This window comes from Pholcus phalangioides, unplaced genomic scaffold (assembly GCF_987345545.1).
Source record: "Pholcus phalangioides strain wild (caught in Gottingen) unplaced genomic scaffold, Ppha-v1.0 ptg000002l_1, whole genome shotgun sequence".
Classification (NCBI taxonomy): Eukaryota; Metazoa; Arthropoda; class Arachnida; order Araneae; family Pholcidae; genus Pholcus; species Pholcus phalangioides.
In genome coordinates this window covers 11,849,429-11,871,501 of record NW_028301595.1, presented here as the reverse complement: position 1 = coordinate 11,871,501, position 22,073 = coordinate 11,849,429, and the positions used below count along the sequence as shown (strand labels likewise).

The following is a 22,073-nucleotide window of genomic DNA, read 5'->3' as shown; positions in this document are numbered from 1 at the left end:
ATGACGCTGTAGAAAAATTGCAGTTTAAGAATGTGTCTGAATATATTTCCTAAAACTTTTCTTCGAGTCTCTAAGGGAAATTTATATTTTTGCCCGCCATGTTAATATTGCATGCCCGGAGAAACAGTCATGTCTTGAGTACCCGAAATTTTATTGAGCGTTATTACACTGTACATTTGAGGATATTCCTTTCAATTGGCCACGAAAATTATCACCTGTTGCAGTTATTCTTTCGACCAAAATACATCTCGACATGAAGATATCATCAAATGGTTGCACAAATTTAAGATAGATTTTTTCTGTGGCTTTTATAAATTATCATCCATTCCCGAACCAAGTAACCGTCGCTGTAAATCGTGGAATGTTTCTGGAATATGTAGCTAATTTCATTATACGTAATGGCTCTCTCTCACTGCCGTTTTTTGAGACAAATTCTTTACACTTTTTAACAACAAAAATATTCTTTTTTTTAAATTTGAAGAAAAGACAAAATTTTGGATCCGGTTGGAACGTCACGGGCCGCGAGCTTGACACTCCTATTGCATACTGTAATTATATCGATACTTATAATCATAAAGTATAGAAAAAAATTAATCTTTTTTTTTCGATGAAATCTCGCTTCTTGCATTGAACAGATTTTGGATCGTATTGATTCCATGTTGGTATTTGTTATGAATAAATAGATTTCAATTAAAGAACAGAAAATTAACTGATTATTAAATAAAAAATAAAGCTCTTTTTTAGAAGAAAATCTTTCGAAGGGAAATTAACCACCTTAAAATGAAAATTTTTTTTGACTCAACCAGCGTTTGTTTGCAAAAGATATAATTAAGTTAAATGAAGAGATATGAGAGTTTATCGTAACGCCAATATTATTTCGCCATAGAGATAGATTTTTATCTCTTCTGCTTCCTAAATCTCTTCAAATAAGATCAAAGCTGTCTCGGGAAAAAAAAAACAACTTAAATATACTGAAATAAACGAGATATTTTCACCGTTGACGATAATTGAATTCAATGACTTAAGTTGACTCGCTTTACATTTCCACTGTTTTAAATCCTTACCTCTCAGTAATTAACGTCTCGCATTTGGTTGAAGAATTGACTTGGAATACAAATATTAGAAATTAATCTCTTCTTAGATTGCCATTCCTTTCCCGGATATGAATTTTAATGTGAATAAGAATCTTATTATATACGAACAAAGAACCCTTTTCAATTTTTTATCAGTTGCTCTGCCATGAAATATTAAATTTACGGTACATGCACATGCGTTGCAGAATTCTTTTAAAAATATTTTACTCAGGTTGTAAGCACTTGCGTATCTCGCATTCCATGAAAAATAAATATCTTCGGATTTCCTTGGGAGAAATAATTGAACATTGATTATTTCAATTAAGAATGTTCATGAATAACCAAATATTTTGACGTTGAGCAACATTTTAAGTGTCCTGAAAATCTTAGAACAACAATTTTTCTTGAGATAAAAATAAATAACTTCCAACTTTTCCGTGTATCATAATTTTTACCTATGAAACGTTCGGTTCGGCTCGAAGTTTTCGCTGATTAAATTCAGAACTGAAATTCAAAATTTATGAGGAAAAAAATGATGTTCGTAGAATGGAGAATAACAAATTTGATTTTTTAATAAATCTCATTTCTTATCGGCAAATATATGTGCTACCATTATACACTCATTGCCCTAAAAATTTGCCCACCAGGAAGTAATTGTTCGATCGCAGCAAAACTTCACATTAAGATACTTGTCTGGCAGATATGCAAATGATTAGATGCACAGCGTGATTACGCAATGTGTAATGCGTTGAGGGCATTGAACTTTGTTCTTCTTGGCGTATAAGGCCGGAATTACACTATAAAATTTTATAAACCTGTAAACATTCAAACAATAAGCGCATCGGTTACATTCGAGCAAATGCAACAGGTGATCTTATTGGTTGAATTTTTCGAGTTTTATCGTAGAGCTTTTACAAAACTTTTATAGTGTAATCCCGGCCTAAAAGAGGTACGTGGAGGAATTTTACATGTACTTAATCTGTTGCAGAGGGATGCTTTTTCATTTGGGGGGGGGATGCCGTTACGCCACCATCGAAGACAATATGGTCAGCTGTCAGAGTTCAAGCGGGGAAGAATCATCGGGATGATGGAAGCCGGGTGGTCAGCTCTGCGAGCAGCCAGCCACTTGGGCCGATCTGACTTTACTGTGAGGAGGTGTGTGGACCAGTTTACGAGAGCGAGGTCGCATGCACGGCGGTCAAGGTCAGGAAGCCTCGGCAGACCAATATCCGAGAAGACCGTTACATTACTCGATAACCACGTACAGTGGCAACTAAATTTTCCGCCATTCGGGCATGGGCAGCCGCTTCACTTTAGTACAGGCCGTTGTGTATGTCTCTACCATCACGATGAGCCTTGCTGAAGAACATTTGGTATCACGGCACACATTACGTGTGCTACCAATGACACATACTCACCGTCGCCTCCGTTTAGAGTGGTGTCGAGCTCGACGGACACCCGGTCACCTCTAATATTCATCCACGGTGGCATGACAGCCCAGCGGTACGTTCATGACATCCTTTAACCACATGTGTTGCCACGGCAGAGCCCTGCCGGACAATTTTTCAACAGGACAATGCTCGGCTACACACAGCAAGGGCATCACAGGAATATCTCCGCCATATTAACACCCTTCCCTGGCATGCCAGATCCCAAATTAGTCATCAATTGAGCACATCTGGGACCACTTGGGACGGCAAGTTGCCTGGGAATTCGATTGAACTAGAGGCGCGCTTACAGCAATTGTGGAATGAAATGACGCAGTACACCATACGGGGTCTATATGACTAAATGCCCACCAGTATCGCATCGTGCATTCAAGCTAGAGGTGCCCCATAGGGTACTAAAACCTCCATTCATTTGTAGTTTTTCCTGTAACAAACGATTCTTTTGCTTTAATTATGCAATCACTTACTTATAATCAACGATGTACTCATATAAAATTTCTTTCCATTCTGAAAACTTTTCCTTGGTGCACAAATTTTTATGGCAATGAGTGTATATCCTTGAATTTACTCATTCATTTGCAATTCTGTACTAGATGAATGTGGGAATGTTCTTGTATTTTGTCAGTATCACAATTAAAATTTTGCAACCTATTATTAAATATTCGGCAGTCTTCACTTATTTTTTTCGGGTTATATATTGTGGATATTTAACGAAATATTTTTTCGTATTGAAACTGATTTTTTAATTTATATGATACTAGCAAAAATACCCGGCGCTTCTCGGGTTTTTTCAATTACTGGGAGGATTGAAAAAGTGACAAACCATTATAAAGGAATAAACATAATACTGGCAGCATCAAAGAAGTGGCAAACCATTGTAAAAGCATGTGCACGTTTGAAACGCATTGTTAGGGAACCACAGTAAACATTCCGAAAGTGATTGTTGAGGCCCAGGAACCATTGTTGCCGGACGGTTTTTCGCCCACTTCGGGCATTTGCCCAGCTCTGATGAACTTTTAAAGTAGCCTATGGTTCACAATCCTGGTCCTGTTTGGTATATGTCCAAAATTTGGAAACGATCGGTTTAAAATTGTAGATTTGTGTAAGGAACATACATACTTTCACATTTAACGTTATATATAAGATAACTATAAAGGAAATGTTAATGATATGAGTTTTTTTATTTTTAATAAATACACACCTACGTTCTCTAAAACAATCTGTCGGCAGTTTAATTGATGTTTTTATGTGTATAGAGCTCAAAGAATTCTAACTAATGTTTTCCCCAGAATAAGCACCACGTAGGCGTTTACATCACACTTTTCCCGATCAAAATAAATTTTACACATAGTTCTTTTTTTTTTCAACTATACTCCATAAATAAGTATTTGTTTAAACATTCTCGTTTTTTGATTAAGTGTTCATTCCGTTATTACGTACACTTGAAATCCTATTTAATTGAATGATACTTGAAATTCAAATTACAGTATTTGCTTTAATTTCTAAAAATCCCTTATTTTTAAAATAATAAGTGGTATATATTATAAATAGTAATATTTTTTACATTAAAAAGAATGAAATTGTAGTAGATAAGGTTTTTTAAAATTTAGAATTTCTGTAATTTTTATCAGGTAATTTCTCGCTAAAAAAATTTATTGTTATATTTTGTAATTTTAAAATCACAGGATCAATTTTTTTAGGCAAAAAGTTTCTTTGTAAAAATTCCTCAATGTTTAAGTTATTATATGACTATCATTGTGCGGGAAATGTTAAAACTTTTGTCTGAAAAATTTTTCTTCGAGAGCTTTGCTTTCTTTTGTTTTCTATATAATGATTATTTATAGAGAAAGTGAGAGATGCAGAAATAACGGAAGGAATAATTCGGCATTTGATGATAGAAATTTTGAGCGCCGAGCAACGAAAAAATATAAAATAATATTTTTTATACAAAATTATATTTATATAAAAAATATTAATATAAAAATAAATTAAACAACTATATACAATAGTGGAAAAAATAAAATATAAAAATCATAAAAAATAAAAATCATAAAAAATAAAAATCATAAAAAATAAAAATATAAAAATAAGAAAATATAAAAATGAGAAATAAAAAATGAAAGTATATAAAAACGGAAAAAAGTGAAAATATAAGAACATAAAAATGGAAAAATGAAAATATAAAAGGAGTGATAACAATAATAGAACAAATTAGACTAAAAAAATGAGCAAATTAAAATAAAAAAATTTGTAAATTGTAATTAAAACTGAATAAATTAAAATATAAAAATGAACAAATCAAAATGCAAAAATGAAAGTATAAAAGTGAAAATAATAGGAGTGAAAAAAATAAGAGTGAAAGAATAAAAAAAAAATACAAAAATATAAAACTGAGTAGAAAATATACGTAGTAAGTGTAAAAAAATTTACATAAAAATATATATCATCATGATTTGCCAGTTTTGATTTTTAGATTTTGATTCCCAAATTCAATTACTTGATTGTTTTCCTTGAAATAGAGAGATGCATGTTTTTCAATACAAAAAAAAAAAAAAAACGTATCTAAATATCGAAATTATTTTGGAATTTCGGAGAGAAAAATACTAGAGGAATTATTAATTATATACATCTGAATGATTTAATGATAAATATTTATTTGTTAATCTGTGAGCGCACACACACACAGTTCAATAAATTTCCATTCCATTCGTTTTCTTTATTTCGGGTGAGGCATCCCAGTTCGTTAAAACACCTCGCTGTTTAATTTAGAAAATGCTTATAAAATATGTTCAGAAATTACTCCCTACGAGTTTCATACAGTGTGTCATAAAAAGAAAATCTAAATTGTTATACGTATCCCATCTTTTATTTTACAGAATTAGAAAGTTTTTGCCCAATCTCTTCTGAGGCCACAAAAATAAATCCCATGTTTCTAAGTGCAATATTCGCAATATGAATTCAAAATCGGAGGAAAGTTGGGAAGAAACAGTATAAACTAATGAACGACGCTCCTTTCCCTTACTTATGCTGTTCTTTCCAGTTTTCTCTGGTTTTGAACTCAAATATCTAAGCGAATATTGCGCTTAGAAACATGGAACTTTTTTGTTGGCCTCAGAAGAGACAAGGAAACTTACTGATTGAAAGTTAGAAGACAGAGGGATCGTATAAAAATTTAGATTTATTTATTTTAGGATACACTGTATTTTCACTCTTAAAACTGGTACAGTGTGATACAGAACACAATTTGAGCATTTTATAAATTACAACCATACCTCTAGAACAAACGGTTGATGAAAGAAAGGCCGAATTATAGGACTTACAGGACACCCTTTACGAAAGGATGAAGTAACAAACAAGATAATAATAATACGAAAAATAAAAACCTTTACTTTAATAATTTATTTTCTGCTTAAAGGAGATTATTGACAATAATGTTGAGTAATTCTGAAATTTTGAAAAATTTCTGAAGCTTGTTTCGATCCTTCGTTTTCTGATAATAACTATTAGAAACTATTCATTTGAAAAACATATTCAGAATAATATTGTACATACTCTTACATACATCATTCATTATTCATGATGTCAACTAAGAATGCTATTTTTTCAATACTAATGGATCTTATAATTGAATTTTTTCCCGGATAATTATTTAATTTTGTCCTGAATATTTTTCTAGGGACTCATAAATAATTTTTAAGAACTGTTTCTATGAATATTTTGTTTCCCCCCATAGTACTTGGACAGAAAAGAATCAGTTTTGAGTTTTCCCTTGGCGTGCATGAAAATGGAATTTTAAATATTTTTGTGCAAAATGTCTAAGATAAATTTTGGAAGTTGAAAAACTGGTGGAAGAAAAAGAATTTAAATTTGACGGGGAATCTCCCACTTGCATAGAAAAATGAATCCTTTGTCATGCAAATACGTTATATCACAACAAATTGGGAGGACAAATGTTGTGTTTTCATGTTCTAGGTATTTTTACATTAATTAAGAAAGATGTCAGCTTTTCTCTGATCTCTGATGCAATGAAAATGTTTCTCTCAAAGGAAGTCAAATTTATAATAATTAGCCGCAATCAACGGTAATTTTTCTTGACAAAAGTCATATGTTGTTTACTTCATTTTTTTCGGCCATTATCGGTGTTAATTAACTATTTCCGAGCTAATTAAGATGTCAATAGTGAAATATATACTTTTTTTTTTAAATTTCTTTCTTTTTAATTTTTCTCTAAATTTCCTTTTTAGTGATCACTTTATATTTTTTGATGTCTCGGGACTAATTAGATTTCATTAGCAATGCTATGATTGAAAAAATAATAACATTATTTCTAGTTATTAGATGCATTCATTTGAAATAATAAATTTATGGTGTTTTTTTTTTCAATTAAACGAAATACGGTTGTAATGAAATACAACGTATGACGTGTAAAAAAGTCATATAATTATTTTCCAATTAATAAGTGGAATTACGAGTACGTCACTTTTTCACTGCAGTTTTTATAGCTTAAAATGTAGCCAAGTTTGGATTTTCCGGTCTCTCTCTCTCACTCGGATAAAAATGCTATTATCTTCACAATATACAGGGGTGATTACCTAATTCCACTTGCCGCATTTTACTGGTGAATCGTTGATATTAGAAACATAATTCCAATTAGAAATATTATTCAAATAACGTGTAGAACTCTGATACGTCATACATGGCATGGTGGTAAGATGCTCGTCCGTGAAGGTTGCTGTCACTGTCCTGAGTTTGAACCCGACGGAGGATATAAATAAGTTGTTTTCCCTAACGAACTTGACGCTACCACTAATAGACAGCGCTTTCATTTTCAACCCATCTCATTAATGGCAGGAAATAGTGATATGGCCATAGTTGGTGTTTGGTGAAGTAGTAGATACGTCATACATGTTGCAAGGTGTTGGTATATTTATTGAAATAAAAAAAAATTAACTGTTCATTTAGTCCCCCTGTCCTAAAAATCTTAATTAAGATTGTACTATTCACTGAGATATTTGAATTTAAAAATCTGAGAAAAGTGGGAAAGAACAGCATAATGACCTTGTCCGTTAGGTTATGCCATTCTTTCCCGTCATTTCCCCCGATTTTCGAATTCAAAAATACCTCAGTGAATATTGCACTTGGAAACGTGGAATTTTTTGTTGGCCTCAGGAGAGGTAGGGTGACAACATTATGTTTGGGTTCCTAATAACAACGTGTCCACATGAAAAAGAATTTTTTTTTATTTTAAAAATTGTACAATCCCTTGTTGTATGATTGACGTATCTTCTGAAGTCTAACACGTTATTCGGATACATTTTCCTAATTGGAAGTGTGTCTCTAAGATCAACTGTTCACCAGTAATTATTGCAAAGAGACTTTCCTATGCACCCTGTATAGCCACCTAATTTAATTGCGCGAATATTCTGCAATAACTTTCCACACATTTCTCTGACGGCCTTCTATTATATTCTCAAAGTGTGGTTTCAGATTCCTTTGAAATTTTTACGATTTGCGCATGAGAAACTGAAATTTTAATCATTTCCAACTTTTAAGATATACAAATACAACGCCTCAACATGCAAAATGCCCAACGAGGTGGCTGAAAAAAATATGCCCATAAAAATATGGATGTCATATATTTCAAAAATACATCAACCCAATTAAAAATGCAATTAACAAAAATTATAAACAATATATACACGTGATAAATATCATACAATGCCCATAAAGAATACTTATGGTTGTCTTATTCTAAGAATGGACAGCTTCTCGATTCACCCCAACATGTTTATCGTATTTCTTTTTACAAACTATGTGCGAAATTTCATAAATATCTGGTAATTCTTTGTTCTATGAACATTGATTTCCATATGGAAAAATTAATTTATTCTTTCGGAAAATTTTTAATGTAATTGCGAAACCAGTTGCGGGGAACTAATTGAAATTTCTCGCGTCTTCATGCATTTCGCGTTTCAAATCATGCGTTTCGAATAACTCACAAAAATTTTGAAAGAAGGTTGTGTCTTCAGTGCTACAGTGACACCCGCGTTAGGACTTAACATGGGTCTTGGAGTTCGATTTACGCTGAAAATGATTTTGCGAAATAGGTTTCCGAAAAATAGATGTGTCCGTTAAATTTCAATAAGGTTATTTGTTTTCGAGTATATTTCGGCCACGGAATAGAAATTTTTCTACGCGATTGCTACTGAATAATTTATCTTCCTTTTCATTCAGTAGATCTGGATTGAAATCAAACTTTCAAGAGAAAACATCTTCTTTTAGAATCTTGAAAAAGAAAAATTCCCCCGAAGATTAAAGGATTTTGGTGATTCAAATTTATGATAATGTGAATTCAATATTTGATTAAGGGGTGTCACGACCCCTGAAGTCGAATTTTCAAAAAATATTACTTCAAAATTACTTCAAAAAATATTTTATTCGACTATTAATAAAATACTAAAAATTTCATGTCAATCGGTTAATTTGTTCTTTAAAAATTGCAGTTTTTAAGTTCATCCGTAAGATTAAAAAAAAAACTACAATAAAAATTCCGAAATTTTGCGAAATGTTTATTCGAAATGTGTTAGTAAAATAGACCTCATTTAGGAATTTACTATAATGGGAAGTATTTTTAAAAAAACGTCGAATTTTTAGATTTTTGAAATTTATATGTTTTTCAAACTTTAAAAATTCATAAAATTCTAACCAATTGTCCGTCTGATATTGAAGTTCGAGCTTCATTTTACTAATACATGTCGAATAAACATTTCTGCAAATTTTCAGAATTTTTGGTGCAGTAATTTTTTTTTAAATCTTATGGATGGACTTTTATAAACTGCAATCTGAGAAAACCCCGTTTAAAGTGTTTTTTCTTGTATATATACATTTACACTGTAATTTATTAATTTTTTCATTTATTTTGAAAGAACAAATCAACCGATTGACATGATATTTTGGCATTTATTTGCAATCGAATAAAGTATTTTTTGAAGTCATTTTTGAAAATTTGACTTCAGGGGTCTCGTGACACCCCCTTAATACAACCCTAACTGCAGGTAGAAAGATTGACCGTAGGTAAATTTAAAATTATATAAACTTTTCACTCTAGAGGTCATGGCCCCCACATAGGGGGGCTGACAGGGTTCTAGCCCTGGGGCCCGGGATAATTATCATCATTTTTTTGCTTTTTCACGCTATAATTTAGCTACAGAAGGGGCCCATTGAAGGTCTGACCGAGGGGCCCGCAAAAGATCTCAGCCTAGGGGCCCCGCTACAGGATGTGGGGGGCCATGCTAGAGGTACACATATTTGTATACTTCATTTTCACGATTTTAGATGTTTTAATTAGGGCTGCCCTAACCAGATGTGTTGGCCAAGTGCGTCTCAAAAATGTTTAGGACAACTTTGCGAAAACTATATATTTTAGGAGGGGTTGGGAATCAACATTTATTATTTCAGCATGTACAGGAATACTGAGAAATATCTATACAAAAATTTTTAAAAACACAATGAAATATAGATTAACAGGTAACAGGAAGAGTTGAAGAACATTCATTATACTGAGGGTAATTAATAATTAATAATAACAAATAAGAGAAAATATTCCCGAAACTAACGGAAGTCTAAGAATTCATGAATTAAAAATAATTGAAAGAAATGATTTTTCAGCACAATGAAAATTCAGAATTGATGAAAATTTAAAAATTAACGAAAAAATAATAATTTCAAAGTTGATGAAAATTCAGAATTAACGTAAGAAATAATTCTATTTCATCATTATGGAGATTCAGAGTTGACGGGACGAAAAATTCCCCCCAGAAGTGATTAAAATTCAGAATTAACTGGGAAAAATTCTAGAATTCATTCATTAATTCAGAATTAATGAACTTAATTATTTGCAATTGATCTGAATTATAAGAATAAATAATTCCATTTCCATTATGAAAATTCGGAATTGACGGGGCAAAAAAATTCCAGAATTAATTAATTTAATTATTCGCAATTGATAAAAAAATCAGAAATAACGGAAAAAATAATTCCGGCATTAATGAAAGAAATAATTCCGGCATTAATGAAAGAAACAATTACAGAATTAATGAAAGAAATAATTCCGGCATTAATGAAAGAAATAATTCCGGCATTAATGAAAGAAACAATTACAGAATTAATGAAAGAAATAATTCCGGCATTAATGAAAGAAACAATTACAGAATTAATGAAAGAAATAATTCCGGCATTAATGAAAGAGACAATTACAGAATTAATGAAAGAAACAATTACAGAATTAATGAAAGAAACAATTACAGAATTAATGAAAGAAACAATTACAGAATTAATGAAAAAAACAATTACAGAATTAATGAAAATTTTATTTAATAATTCCACAATTGATGAAAATTCAGAATTAACAGTATAAAAATATTCTAAAATTGATGAAAATTCAGAATTAACGCCAGAAATAATTTAAGAACTAGTGAAAGCATTCAATAATTTACCGTGAGTGCGGGCCCGATGTGACTACACCTGTCATACCACTAAGGGCGGGTCTGGTTTTAAATGATTTTTATAATGACTTCTTTTTTAATTTAAGACCTGAGATACACATATCCAACTCAAACGGTCTTTAAGTAAGATATCTTAAAGTAAAGTAAAGATATCTTAAATTAATAAATTATTTATTTATTTTTCTTTTTTAAAAGAATTTTGGCATACAATAAGCACAAATCAACTTTTGTAGGCACAACAATTTTGTGCCATAAAATTTTTAAAAATAAATCTAATAAAAAATCCTTTTGTTAAAGTATGTAACACCATATTGTTGCGAGACACACAATGTTTCAAGACATTTGAATGAGTGGTGTTCGAAAAATATTGTTCCTTATCTAACAAAATGCTTAGTTTTAAGAAAAAAGCATCTTAGTAACAAACATTAGCGTACATAATGCCTGCCGTGAATGAATCAACGCCAGGGTCTCTGCCACCGGACTTATCCCGTTGCCGAGATCTCTTCCAGCCCAGCTTCGTGGCAGAGTCTGGAACAAAGTGAGTGTGTACACCTAACAGTCTGAGTGTGTAGCTAGTGTTGTGTATGATATTTCAGTGATGCCATCTATACTTCAAATTGTGAGTGAAGTGTAATGATTGAATATTTGTAACGTTGTAGGTCTGTTGCTCTCTGTGGCGAGACTTTTTAACGGGGAGATCGGCTCGCATTCGCGCCTTGAAGTTGGGAACCACAGAAAACCAACTTCAGCCGACCACCACTGTGGGGTTCGAACCCGGATCCTCACATCGCGAGTCCGTCTCTATAACCACTCGACCATCACAGCGGTACATAACGCCTGCCAGCAGCTTATACCAAAATATTTTTAAAACATTTTTAGTATGGGTAGAGCAAGGTAGAACAAAAACTTTAATACAATTAGACTCAGAAAATTTCCTGTTATTTAAAAATTGGAAAATGTGTTTTTTGAAAAATTTACGTGCACCAACCCCCTTAAGCCAGTTTTGGCTCAGGTGTGAAGTGGACGTATAAGTTACTTTAAGAAACGTTATTGTAGTATAAAGCATAACTTTAATACAAAAATATCTATCTTATGATTTCATTATGAAATTGTTCCACTTGCTCAACCCATATTTGAAAGATATGAAATCCATATTTGTTATGGGCATATTTTTCTCAGCCACCTCGTTGGGCATTTTGTCTGTTGTGGAAATTGCATTTGTATTTGTATATTGACGGGGATGCCTGAAGAGACAGTCTGCCGAAAAAAAAAAATTAAGTGAGATTCGGCTTTATCAATTTTTGCCTCTCTTCTAAGTTTAGGCTTTTAACCCTTTCATTGGCATGAATTGAAATATCCAGAGAAGAAAACATTTGAGGGGCTATATATTAAGCAAACGAGGTATCCTGTTTGCTATTACATGACAAAATTTACTGTCGATATTTAAAAAAAAATATGGGATGCTGCACTTCAGGGAACATATGATTTTGAATTTATATGATTTTTTACATAGATTTGAATAGTTTAAAAATGCCACTTATTTTCTGCCCACTTATTTTTCTATTTGTTGCAGAATGCAAAGCAATATGTCTCCCCCATACATGGTAGTCCCCCTTCCAAAATGCAAATGTCAAAAGACGTTCTTGCTTGGCTTGTCGAGTAGTAGGAGACGTGTGTACCGTCGACTCATTCTTCTGGTTAGAGAAACTTCACACTTCCCGAACATCTTTCAAGTAAAAATCCAATGGTTAGGCATTCAATGCCGAAACGAGCTCAAAATATAAAATGCCGTTACTTGGAGAAATATAAGAAACTCGTGTGGCTTTTGAGAGCAACACTGCCAAATAAAGGGTTAAAGAGAATTATTATAGCACGTATACATGCCTAACGTCAAAAATTTAAATCACCGATATTTCAGCAAATTTTCATTTAAATGTCAAGGGATCGATTTTATTCGATATAACGGAGAGGACCGCAAATTTTACTAATTAAAATTTGTTTTGATTGGGGGGGGGGCTTAGGAAAATTATGTATAAAGTACGTTTTTCGTGAGAATTTGGAGTAAAATCATAAAATAAAATCAATAAATAAATACAGCAAAAATTCATTTATTATTTTTCAAAGTACATTTCCTCAGATGATATGCAATTGTCCCATCGTTCGATCTACTTTTCAAAGCAAGTAGTGGAGGCTCGTATCTGGAAGCCGTCTGAGTGAACCCTTACACACAGCAGAACTAATACTTTCTCCCGCGGAAGCTTCTCCTTCAGTACCGAAAACAGCCAGAAATCACATGGAGCAAGGTCCGGGCTGTAGGGGGGGGGGGGGTTATGTCATTATTTTAATATAGCATTTACGTATTATGTTTCAATGAAACAGATATTTCTGGACATTATGATGAGGTGGACTCGGAAAGAAAACCCATCTTGTCTCGACCGGGACACAAATCCGGTCCTCTTGCATAATCACTTTCAAAGCCGTTAATTGAAATATATATATTATATATATTTTTATAATATATATATATATATATATATATATATATATATATATATATATATATATATATATATATATATATATATATATATATATATACAGTCAAACCTCGTTAGTGCGTCACCCGGTTAGCACGTCACTCCGCTTACCGGGTCACTTTTTGGAAGTCCCAATTGTCCTCAGGCAGGAATTGGCACAGCTAGGTCATATTTTTGCTCTCCCAAGAGTGACTCATTAACGAGGTTTGACTGTATATATACACAGGGTGATCAGCGAATAAGCCCTTATTTCAAAATTAAATATCTCTACAGCATAGATCAATAGAATTATGCGGTAAACTGTACGTTTATTAGCAAAACTGTAAGAATGTTGTACAGAAATTTCAAAAATTTAGTTTTTTTTAAAATTTAAAAAAAAAGAAGCAAAACTGGAGATTTTGGGGTTCCAAAAATCCTCATTTGTGTGAAGAGAAACCACTGCATTCGCCTAAAGTTACTGCATGGAGCTGCGGTATGCGCCATGTGTGCTGACAAATTGTTGTTACGTAACGTTCAGTAGTAATCGTTTCTCGCACGAAGAAGGGGCCGATAATGCCTCTGGCGCATACCGCAGCCCATGCAGTAACTTTAGGCGAATGCAGTGGTTTCTCTTCACACAAATGAGGATTTTAATTTAAAAAAAAACAAAATTTTCAAAGTTTCTGCACAACATTCTTAGTTTTGCTAATAAACGTACCGTTTACCGCATAATTCCATTGATCTTTATGACATGAATGTCGCTCTCCACTTGTTAACACAAGATATACGGAAGACTGGATGTTATGAAGATATTTGTTATTTTAGATGTTAAATTTTTTAAGGAAGGAAAAAACGCATCTCTGCCTCTACCGGGAGTCGAACCCGGGTCCCTCGATTGCCGGACGAGTGCTCTGACCACTAAGCTACAGAGGAGATAGAGATTTTCCTTCGCTAGAGCGTATATATGCCGAACGGAACCGTGCAATGGACGGTGAAACCGATCAGCTAATAGCTCATGGACGACGAGCCACCAGATGACTATATATATCGAGGGACCCGGGTTCGACTCCCGGTAGAGGCAGAGATGAGTTTTTCCCCTTCCTTAAAAAAAATTAACATCTAAAATAATAAATATCTTCACAACATCCAGTCTTCTGTATATCTTGTATTGATCTTTATTGTAGAGATATTTAATTTCGAAATAAGGGCTTATTCGCTGATCACCCTGTATATACAAGTATATATATTATATATACTTGTCAAAAAATTTCCAAACTGAAAATTTTTCCGGATCCTAAAAAATTTTATTTAATAAATAAGGAAATCTTCATGCACTGACACGTTAAACAAAAAAATCCATTATTTAAAGATTAAAAACTGAGCAATCAAACAGCTAATTAAAATTGAAGTATCACTTTTTAAATGAGAAAAATAGAGGTCATGCACAAAATTATTTCAAAGAGAAATTGACTATTTGAATTTATTCATCAGGATCACCATAACAACTCCTTGTGTTATGTCATTCAATGAATTCTCAAGGAACAAACAAAATGATATTTTGATTTAAATTTTTATACCGCCCATGTCGCCCCACCTGGAGAGAGTGACTTGAAATATGACTTTCAATTCATTTTTCTCCACTATGATAAATTTCAAAACTGCTCTTGCACAAAAATGTGGGGAAAAACATCTCTTTTCTCTCTCTATCTCTCTCTAGTAATGAAACGTTTAGTAAAAAATATTTCATTAATAAGGAATACAGGTAAGGGATATCTGTACCCAAGTCACCCTACTTTACTGTATATAGAGTGCATAGTAAGCAGGTGTATTTCATTTTACTGGCGAATCATTGATTCCAGAGGTACACTTTCAATTAAAATTTTTTTCCAAATATCGCGTATATAATACAAGTTTCAAATATCTCAGATATGTCATTCATGTTTCAAGAAGTTGTGTAGTTATAAAAATAAAAAACTTTTTACACAGTCCCCGTGTGCCCCAAAACCCAATTAAAAAGTTGTCCTGTATTTTCTAATGCGAAAAGAAAAAAAAAATCGGCATTTTCAAGTGCAGTATTCATTGAAATATTCAAATTTGAACAGAAGAAATTTAGCGAAAAAACAGCTTTGAATGCGGAAAAAGTTTTACCCGCATTTAAATCTGGTTTTTTTTTTTCAAATTTTCTTCGTTTTTCGAATTTGAATACTTCAATGAATAATGCACTTGGAGAGAAACGCGGAATTTTTTTGTTATCCTCAAAAATGACGGGGCAACAACTTTGTAATTGGGGTTTTGAGCACACGGGGACTGTGTAAAAAGTTAATTTTTCTATTTTAATAACTATACAACCCCTTGCAACATGAGTAACGTATACAAGTACTACATGTTATTTGCTAACTTTTCCTAACTGGAAGTATACCTCCAGGATCAACGGTTCACCATTAAAATGCCATACCCTCTGTTTACTAGGCACCCTGTATATTTTTGTAATATCTTAATCCAAACTAACATTTAAAATATAATTAAAATAACATTATTTTTCTGATATGTAATTGTAATTTTTTTTTGGTTCATGCTTCTCCACGAAATTTAATTATTGCAAACACTGAAATTTACATAATTTCATAGGGTTAGAAATTAATAATAAAAGCCAATTACGACCACAAAAAATTATATTATCATGTAATTAATTATTGTTATTAAAATTTTCATAAGAAAGCTTACCTTATGATTTTTTCCGGAAGAAATTTCAGAGGACTCATGTCTTGGAGGGAACGAAAATTACATCTCAAAAGGAACGACAATAACAACAACTTGTTCCATCCAGGGAACTTTCTGGAAAAGAGAGATACACATTTATCTCGTTTCCAGAGTCTATACTGAAGATATCTCCGGAGAAGAGCACGTTTCCCGCCACGTTCAGCCAATCGGCGCTGACAGCTCGTGACGTCACTTTCTCCGGAAAATGTCAGGGATTTCAATCTGATGAGGTGGGAAGAGATCCTGGAGAGTATTTCCTCGTGATTGTGTGTCATCTTAAAAAAGAAAACTTCTGTCTGTCAGTGTATGTACCTGAAAATGGTAATTTCCGTATCATAAATGTCTAACACTTGCTTCTTAATTTTTTTTTGGGAAGAAGGAATTTGAAAAGTCAGGAGAGAGAAAAATGTTAGATATTTTTTTTTTCCTCCTGCATTTAATTCCTGTCAAACTTCTTGTTCAAGATCTTTTTCCTGTTTTCGAAGATTCTTCTCTTTTTCCAACACGTTCTCAAGTCAAGAAACTTCCAACATAAAGGAGAAAAAAAACTTGGCGTTTCTTGACGTTTTGGTTTTTTGTGGATAAAATATTTTAGAGAATTATTGATTTTTTCTCTCCTTATCTTAGGAGATAAGTGACATTTTTTACGATCTGTTAAATATATATTTAATCTATGCTTATCGATTTTTTTTTTCATTCATAACTTTTACTTGTGATTGTGCATGAATCCCGAATGAAGTTGGAAAATATGACAAATGTGTGGAATAAATCGGGATCCTGCAAATTCACCTCCGACACTCGACATTTAGTGATCAAATGATAAGTGAGTGACCATATGAGTGATCAAATGATAAGTGAGTGACCATATGAGTGATCAAATGATAAGTGAGTGACCATATGAGTGATCAAATGATAAGTGAGTGACCATATGAGTGATCAAATGATAAGTGAGTGACCATATGAGTGATCAAATGATAAGTGAGTGACCATATGAGTGAATGTGTGAGTGAACATATGAGTGAATGTGTGAGTGACCATATGAGTGAATGTGTGAGTGAACATATGAGTGAATGTGTGAGTGACCATATGAGTGAATGTGTGAGTGAACATATGAGTGAATGTGTGAGTGACCATATGAGTGAATGTGTGAGTGAACATATGAGTGAATGTGTGAGTGAATGAGTGATCGTATGAGTGGCTGAGGAAAGGAGTGACTCTTTCATTCGCTCACTCAATCAGTAACTCACCAACTCAATAAACCATTCATACGAATACCCATTCCCTCACCCACTCACTAGTAATTCATACGTCACTCACTCACTCCCTTCGTCACTCATACGGTCACTCACGCACTCACTTGGCCCCTTCCGGGACGAAATATACCGCGGATGAAACGTGCTGGGGGAAACATGTCATGGGATGTCATATAAGCAAGAAAAAAAAATGAGGAAATTTCACTCAAATTCAACCGCTCATCAGTACCTCCCGCACATGATGAGTGGTATATACATGTTTTGCATAATAATCGAATTAAATGAAAATAAAGATAAAAATTTATAAATTATATATATATACTAGCTATAATACCCGGCGCTGCCCGGGTTTTCTTCAATGAGGCTTTTTTGGATCACGTGATATCTCCCTTTCTTGGAGGGACATGCAAACCGTGTCTAAGTTCACCAATATGGCGACTTCCTGCGCGACTCATGAAAGAAACAAATCTAGATTTAGAGAAACGTAAAAATAAATATATATTTTTTCTTTTTTTAAATGGTGCTAGGTATTTCGATTCCCTCCCCCTGAACTTCAAGTTATTTATTTCTGCCTGTTTCAGCTTCCAAAAATGCTTAGTTAAAGCTGTGGAATTTTTTCGATGTACTTTTTACGGGCCCATAATTAATTTTAAAACAACCTAAACTATATCCATTTATGCAGTTGAATATTAAAAGACAATACGGAGACATTAATTTTCATGCTTGAGAAGATATAAATAAAAAGTTGGAATCGAGATGTGATATTGCACGAATATCCAACTCTAAAGTAGGTCCGGCTAATTTCTTCATATTTAATCTCCTGGGCTTCGTATATCTCTAAGGGAACTCAATATTTCAAAAATCGAGAATTCAATACAATTTTTAAAATTATTGATGTAGCGGAAAACCCCACCAAATTTCAGCATTTCTACAGTAAAATTGGCAATTTTAACACTGATTTCTATCAGGATCACCCTTTTCCTGACCCTCAAAGCGATGCCGGTGTTGATTATGACGTCTATTCAAAAAACCTCATTACTGGGAGTATTGAAAATGTGGCAAACCATTATAAAGGCATAAATATTATACATATACTGACAGCGTTGAAGAAATGACAAACCATCGTATATGAAACGCATTGTTAGGGAACCACGGTAACCAAAGTAAACGTTCGGAAAATGATTGCTGAGGCCCGAAAACCATTTTTGCCCTACGGGTTTTTGCCCATTTAGGGCATTTGCCCTGCTCTGACGAAATTTTAAAGTAGCTTATCGTTCAAGTCGGGTCCCATTTGGTATATATGCAAAATTTGGGGACGATCGATCTAAAATTGTAGATTTGTATAGAGAACATACACACACAGACAGACAGACACACACACCCACACACAGACAGACAGACAGACACACACGCACAGACAGAAAATCAATTGTATATATATAGATATATATATATATATTATCAGTCTTGTAATGTTATCTTCCGTCAGATTTATCAACATCATTGATCGAATCCATCAATCCATGTCTACACTCATACTTAAGTCACGGGCAACAAATCGCTCCATTTGTCGAGCGACAAGTCTCGCCGAACACGTGTTGCGCGATTTTGTGTATGAGTGGACATGTTCTGCGGCTTAGGCTTGCGACTTTTATCTACGAAAAGCCTCAGAATACCCGATTTCTTCTGCGACTTTGTATATGAGTATGGACATGGCCTTAGACCAGTGGTTCCCAACCTTTTTCAGTCCGCGTACCCCCAGCTGGCTCGGCTCCCTTCCGCGTACCCCAACCCCCACCAATCTGTTTCGACCAGTACAGTTTCCGAAAAACTTCAAAACAATGTACATGTTGAATTAAATTAAATAAATTCATTGCTTAGCTTTTTTTTATATTTTTGAAGTAAGCAAACATATTAACACGAAGATTGGAAAGAAAATTAATGTGATGTTTGAGACTGTATTGAATTACAAAGTTTTGAAAAATTAAGCTCAACAGAGGATAAATATAAACTCAAATCCGGAGCGCGTTCAATTTGCTTCTATATTTTTTATGTAAGTATACGAACAATTTCTCCTTTTCTGCAATCAACAATGTGTGAAGCCGGTTCAAAGTACTCTTCTTTGAAAGGATTTTGAAAAATTGAGCCCCCCGATCACCCATTTCCGGCTCTGAAAAATATTTTTGAAACGAGGATTTTAATCCTTCCAAGTGGCCGACTGTTAAATTTAGCCCAGCTTGTGACAAGAAATCGTGAAGTGTTTCAAACACTTCCTAAAAAAAGGGCTACCTCGCGCCGAAGTTCGAACAGCAACGTCAGGACTTAACCCCGGGACAACCACCTTAACAACACCTAACTTAGGTGTGCAAAAGCAAAGTGTTGTGAAGGATGTCCATGTCTTCACACAACAATTTAAACAACCTGTAGTTGGTAGGATTCACCTTGACAAAGTTGACAACCTTGACCGTTTCAAGAACGTTTCGCAAATTCGGAGGCAACGGTTTCGATGCAGGGATCTGTATGTGCAGTGAGTCCATTTCATTTTGGTAGTGACTTCTGCCACGCGTGCATGACGGCCTGAGTAGCAACTTTCCGTGAATTTTCCTCCATCTGTTGTGAGACAATGCATTTTGACCATTGAATTCTTTTTGTAAGGAAATAATGATTAATTGCTTCAAATACGTCTTTAGCAGTCGTACGACCCCTTCGATGGGTGACAAATAAAAAGATTTATTTTTCTCTTTCAAGTACTTAACAATTACAAGTATCACAGAATATTACGCAACGTCGGTACTTTCGTCGACTTGGATGGGAAAAAAATATTTGTCAGAGGTATTAAACTTATTATAAGAGCACTTTCCTCCGCAAACGTGCATCTGACAGCATCTTTTCACCAATAGTGTGATTTTTTCCTCGTCTCGCAATACAATAGCTAATGTAGTAGCACACCTTTTGGAAGATTCAGAATATGTTTTCACGTTTACAGATGCAAGGTATTTCATTTCGGTGTTTCAGTCCGCTTCCGCACAGATCTAGTTTTTAGCCACTGATCCATAACGCAAATCACGTGAGTAGTAGGTGCTTGGTAGAAAAGTTGACGTAGAAAATTGTGGGATTAACACGCACACGCCTCAATACAAACGCCCACAACAAAAGTTTAACACAACACGAATTAATTCTTCACTTTTATTCACAGCCCGTCATGAGTCAATAATGAAATCTAAAACGCCGAAGAAAAGTGAGCCGAGAGGCAGGAGTTCATGAATCCCGATCATAGGTCGGGTGCGGGCGGGAGGCCGAACCTTCCAGCGGACGCAACCCCTCTGTTATATAAGATTTCATTGATAGGGAAAGGTCAATATATTACAACTGACAATACCAGTGAAAACCTCTACCTACTTTTAAAATTTCTTTTTAATCTTTTTTAATTATTTTGTTCTTTTTTTAGATGGATGGCCGCCATTACCATTTTCTTTTCGCGTAGCCCCCTAACGGCCTCTCGCGTACCCCGTGGGGTACTCGTACCCCCGGTTGGGAACCGATGCCTTAGACTGAAGGTTGAGCAAAATGTCGGGCACATTTAAGTGATTTAACTCTCTCTCTCTCTGACGACTTATCATATTTACCAATAAGAGCTGGGGATTCTACATAACCACCAATATGAATGCGATTTATCAAAATTTATCATACCTTCCAAAATGGTCAGTGATTATGCATAATCACTGGATTTATCGTATTTACCTTAATATATACGTTCATACAGGGCGATTCCATAATTCCCTCTTGCCGTATTTTATTGGTGAACCGTTGATCCTGGAGGCATATTCCCAATTAGAAAAAGTACCCAAAGAACGCGTATATCTCAGATACGTCCTTCATATTGCAAGGGGTTGTATAGTTATCAAAATATAAAAATTAACGTTTTAAATATGGACACCCTGCCCTCTAAAACCCAATTAGACAGTTGTTGCCCTGTCTCTTTTGAGGCAAAAAAAAATAAGCTCCACGTTTCCAAGTGCAATATTCGCAGATATGAAGAGAGGAATTTCAAAAAACGGAAAAGAATTGGAGAAAGATCAGCGTAAACTAACGGACAACTCTTCTTTCCCTCTGATTTATGCTGTCCTTTCCCAACTTTTCTCCAGTTTTTCAGTTCCAATATCTCTGCGAATATGGCACGTAGGAACGTGGAGTTTTGTTTCGTTGTCTTCAGGAGAGACAGGACTATAACTTTCAAATTGTGTTTTTTAGGGCAGGGTGACCCTATTAAAAAGTTAATTTTTATATTTTGATAACTGTACAACCCCTTGCAACATGAATGGCGTATCGAAAGTCGATACGTTCTTTGGATATTCTTTTAATTGGATGGAAGTATGGCTGTGTAGGATCAAAGAAAATCTCCAGTAAAATACGGCAAGTGGAATTATGGAATCACCCAGTATACACTACTTCACTTCTGAAATATAGATGGCAGCACTGAAAAATTAAACGCAACACTACACGCGCACTCAGAATGTTA

The 22,073-nt window shown here is 34.0% G+C and overlaps 1 protein-coding gene across 1 annotated transcript in view; it reads right to left on the bottom strand.

The window, feature by feature from the left end:
* LOC149089419 (QRFP-like peptide receptor) overlaps positions 1-16,359 on the bottom strand; it is a 58,208-nt gene extending 41,849 nt beyond the window's left edge. Inside the window, exon 1 of the mRNA XM_089240308.1 lies at positions 16,266-16,359. The gene's annotated coding sequence lies outside the window, so the exon portion shown is untranslated. The remainder of the gene's footprint in view (positions 1-16,265) is intronic.
* Between the last annotated feature and the right edge of the window lie 5,714 nt (positions 16,360-22,073).